Raw genomic sequence first — 5529 nt, forward strand, 5'->3', positions numbered from 1 at the left:
AATTCAAATGCAACACAATAACATACACGGTCCAGACTCCCTATTCATTTCCCATCTCTATGTAGCTTGTTCTTTTTTTATTACTTTACTTCTTTCTTCAAAGACTTTATTATTTTTAAACTATTTAATTTTTCTATAGCTTTCTATAACTTTTCTCTTTTCTTTCTTAAGCCTATGCACATTTTTAAGCACACTGAAACTGTTTAGAGTTTTTTTTTTAATGTGGACCTCTTTTACTGCATATCTTTTAGCCGTCTTTGACCATGTGAGCAAATGTTAAACTGCTAAGCCACAGCTGGGTTCTCCGCTGGCTCTAGCAGCTGGCTATGCCCCCTTCTCTAGTCTGTGAAAGCTAAGCCTTAAGCTTGATGCCTGGTCTGGTGATGCATTTGACCAGCAACTGCAATCAACCTTCCTAGCTCTAGGAAGCCAGTCCATGTACTGCCACAGTCGTTTTTTTTACTTAGCTTGCTGTTTCTGTTTAATACTGTATGCTGGACAACAGCACCTCTTAAAGGAGCTGTGTCCTTTTTCTTTTTTCTTTTCTCATTTTTCCAGCTTTCTCATGCCTTAAGTGTATATTTGAGCCTCACATTGGTATGCCACAATGCAGTTTTTGTTTTTTTAATCTTTGGGAACCTGCCACCCAGCTCCAAATAAATATATGGAGACTTATTCTTACTTTTGACTTCCCGGCCTTAGCTTGTCTTGTTTTTTGACAGCTTTTCTAACTTAAATTATCCTGTTTCTCTTTAACTACATTTTGCCTCTGGTCTTTCTACCTTTCTTTATTCTATATATATCTTTCCTTCTTACTCCATGGCTGGCTGTATGGCTGGGTGACTGACCCCTGGCATCCTCCTCTCCTTCTCCTTTTTTCTTGATCCTCACTCTCTTCCATAGATTTCTACTATTTATTCTCTCTGCCCACCAGCCCCTTCTGTTTCTCTCTGCTGCCTAGCTATTACCCATTCAGATCTTTATTATACCAATCAGTTGTTTTAGGCAGGCAAAGTAACAGAGCTTTACAGAGTTAAACAAATGCAACATCATTAAAAAAAATTCCACTGCATAAATGAATGTGACACATCTTAAACTAATATTCCACAACATAGATCTACCTCAACACCTTGCTATACCATTCTTGTGCATATACCCACAGGATATTTCATCATACCACAAAGACTCTTGCTCAGCTATGTTCATAGCAAATTTATTCATCGTAGCCAGAAACAGGAAACAACCAAGATGTTCCTCAATCGATGAATGGATAAGAAAATGGGGTGCATTTACACAATAGAGGATTACTCAGCTGTTAAAAATAATGGCATGTAAAATTTTCAGGCAAATGGATGGAACTAAAAAAAATCCCCCTGAGTGAGGTAACCCACACTCAGAAAGACAAACATTGTTTGTACTCACTTATGAGTAGTATTTGCTCTCAAGTAAAGGATAATCATGCTACATTCCACTGACCTAGAGAGGCTAGGCAACAAGGAGGGCTCAAGTGAGATGCTTATATCTCCCTGGGAAGGGAAAACAGCATAGATTTTGTGGGGAGACTGGGGATGGGTGTGGATGGGAACATGAGGGATCAGGTGAGGATGGTGAAGGAAGACAGTATTGAAAGAGAGGATTGGAAAAGAGGGGGCATTTTGGGGTAAGGTAGAAAAGTAGTGTAAAAGAAACTCCCAGAAATCTACAAGGATGACCCCAGCTAAAACTCCTAGCAGTAGATAATATGTACTCTGAACTGGCCATCTTCTGTGACCAGGAAAGACTTCCAGTTGAGGGATTGGGGTACCAGCCCAGTCACCTAACCTTTAACCTACAGTCTGCCCTACCAAAGGAATGTGCTGGTGTAAGGGTTGTACAGAGATTTTGGGAGTGGCAAATCAATGATTACTTGTCCAGCCTTAGACCCATGTCACAAGAACCCACCCTTGACACTGTCTGGAACACCAAGCCCCAGAGGTTGGAAGGCCCAGAGACCTAGAGTAGACCCAAATAAAACTGGGCAGAAAAAAAGGCAAGGTAATAATTAATAAGGATATTATGCTACACTCATAGATTGGTGCCTAGTTCAACTATCATCAGAGAGGCTTCATCCAGCAAATGATGGAAATAGATGCAGAAACACACAGCCAAACATTAGATGGTCTTTGAGGAATCCTGTGAAAGAAGAGTAGGAAGGACAGTAGCCAGAGGGGTCAACAATACCCCAAGTAAACCCACAGAATCAACTAATCTGGGTTCATAGGGGCTCAGAGACTGAACTGACAACTAGAGAGCCTCCATGTGACTCACCTAGGCCTTCTGCATATATGTTACAGTTGTGTATTTTAGAAATCTGGTGGAACTCCTAACAGTGGGAGCAGAGGCTATTTCTGACTCTTTTGATAGATTGGAGACCCTCTTTCTCATACTTGGTTGCCTTGTCCAACCTTAATATGAGGGGAGATGCTTAGTCTTACTACCACTTGATATGCCATGTTTTGTTGATATCCATGTGAGTCCTGCCTTTTTCTGAATTGAAACTAGAAATGAGGAGGAGTAGATGAGTAGGGAGCAGAGGGGAGGTGTATAGGTAGGACCTGGGAGGAGAGGAAAGAGGGAAAATTGAGGTTGGGATATAAAACAAAATAAAAGACCATTCTCCATATTTTCTGTCATTTGTGTATTCTGAAACTATACTTTTCTAAACCTTGCAGCTACATATGCACAAATACATGAAACCACAAACATATGGAGACTAGGGGAACTGAGACTAGAAAAAAGGGAAAATATGGAGAGAGGACTAGAGGACAGAATAGGATGAGGATGAATTATGGAAAAGTTCATGATATACTTTAAAGAAGCTATCCATATAAAGTTCAACACTATTGTCTTAGGGTTTCTGTTGCTCCAAATAACACCATGATGAAAAAGCAAGTTGTGGTGGAAAGGGTTTATTTGGCTTGTATTTCTATATTGCTGTTCATTGATGAAGGAAGTCAGGACAGAAATTCAAACAGGATAGGATCTTGGGGGCAGGAGTTGATGCAGAAGCCATGTGGGGATGCTGCTTACTGACTTCTCATGGCTTACTCAGCTTGCTTACTCAAACTAGCAAAAGTCAGAGACAGCCTCTGCTCCCACTGTTAGGAGTTCCACCAGATTTTTAAAATACACAAATGTAACATATATGCAGAAGGCCTAGATCAGTCACATGGAGGCTCTCTGGTTGTCAGTTCAGTCTCTGAGCCCCTATGAGGTCAGGATTGTTGATTCTATGGGTTTTCTTATAGAACCCAGGACCATCAGCCCAGGGAAGCACCACCCACAATGGGATCATCCCATTGATCACTAATTGAGAAAATGCCTTACAACTGAATCTCATGGAGGCATTTCCTCAACTGAGGCTCCTTGCTCTCTGATTACTCAAACTTGTGTCTTGTTGACATAGAAAACCAGCCAGTACAATGTACAATGAATACTTAACAATGAAAACTGTCTTGAGAAATGAATCAGCAATGCATCTAGATCAAATTATTTGCTTTCAAATCTCATATCTGTCTCTTTTTGATCATAATAAAAATGTGAAAATTACTTGTGCCTCAGTATTCTCATCTATAAAATGGAAACAATAGTATATGCCATCAAAAGACTGAGATTGTTTCAAAAAATGAGGTATCACATTTCACAAACTATTAAAAATTCATATTCATTTCATTTGCACTAATTGCTTTCTCATTTCTTTATTTATGTTCTTTTTTACCCTAGTTTTTCCTTTTTGTTGTTTTTTGTTTTTGAGGGAGTACCTCTCAGTAGCCTAGAATTTACTATGTAGTCAGGCTGGCCTTTACCTCATGTGAATACTCCCGTTTCAGCTTCCTGTTGCTAGGATTACAGGCATTCCCTGCTACACTTGACATTCTCAACTACTTAGATATCATCAAGACAATGGAGAGACTAAGGAAGAATATTTTTCAAATACTTTCTGTAATGCAAATATCAAGTTATTGGTTAATATTTTGAGTAACAGAGATAAGGTATTCAAATTCCAAATGATTACTTACTGTAAAAAATAATACATAGGCTTTCTTACATATACAACATCCTATTTATTTTTTCATCTTTTTCACTATTGAAATGTTTTTCTCTGGACCTATAACAGTGGATACTGTCACCTGGGTTTAACCAGAGTCAGATATACAGCACAGTATGAAAAGAATGGTTCACATTGTCTACATATGTAGCTGTGTTCTTATCTGATTCAGGGACTAGACTTACTTCAAAAAGTATAAGTCTTCTGGCTTTTATATTAAATGTTGTTTTTCTCTCTGTTAAAGTTTTCTGTAGATCAAAGTTTCCATTATGGAAGCAAAAATACTGCTTAAATCCATTATTGTTTTTAGAGCAAAAATTTTGTTTATTAACAAAAACCCCTCTTCCTCAAGAGTTACATCAGGTTCTGCAGAGAATTTTGATTTTCTTAGCTAAATCACTATTGGCCCAACTCTGACCCAACTGTTGTACATGCATGCACAAGAGCACTTTTACATTAATAGGAACACACTTGTCTTGAAGAAAGAGTGGTAAAACTCATGGGCTTACAGCTATTATTCTAAAGTGGTTTTCCCCACAGAAACCCTCTCCACTCATTCAACAAGTGGGATAATCTTGAGTAAATTTTTCTACCACTCCTTGGCCTTTGATATTCTGACTTTTCATAGCTACATTCCTTATGCTTCACGCTCTGATTTGCTTCACTAGACAAAGTCACTGTGTCTCATCAATTAACACTGGTTCCAAAATCTGCAGCTGTGAGTTTCTGATGACTGCTGATTTCAATGTGAAACATTATTATTTTATAATAAATGTCAGCTTTCATTACCTCAAATGTCCTCATGACATAATATGACTTGAAAGATATGCAAATACCTTCTTCACAGATATTTCTAATTAGATGCAGGTTTAGGGTGGGCAGGCACCTCCTAATTAGTACTGAAGTAATCAGGAGAAATCACACTTGATTATAACCTGCAAAGTTCCTTCAGCAATTTTAGGGCCAACATTTACTAGCATAAGAATTAAAGGAGTCAAACGCACAGCTTTTTATTTTCCAAACATTCTTCATCTCTCATCTCTTGGTTTCACCAAATCATTTCCTCTCCTTTTAAATTCACAATTTACAGGCAGTCAAGATCTTGCTTTGCATTGCAAGTTGACCACCAATCAAGAAGAAGGCAAATGTCATGCAGTCTTAAAGTTATAAAATATTCAAAGAGCAAAACAAGCACATAGCTGTCTGGCAGATTTAATCAGAAATAATTGGGAAATGTCTAAATCTCAGGCATTATGGTTAAAGGTAACCTGTCCACTAGTGGAGAAGTGGTAATGATGATAGAAAGCTTAGTGTATACACACACACACACACACACACACACACACACACACACACACACACACACGCACACACTCACAAAGGGTTTTAGCCATAGAAGAATAGATAGAAGAATCACTGTATATCTATATTAGGAACTAATC

Source organism: Peromyscus californicus, unplaced genomic scaffold, assembly GCF_007827085.1.
Source record: "Peromyscus californicus insignis strain IS unplaced genomic scaffold, ASM782708v3 Scaffold_10__1_contigs__length_136768540, whole genome shotgun sequence".
NCBI lineage: Eukaryota > Metazoa > Chordata > Mammalia > Rodentia > Cricetidae > Peromyscus > Peromyscus californicus.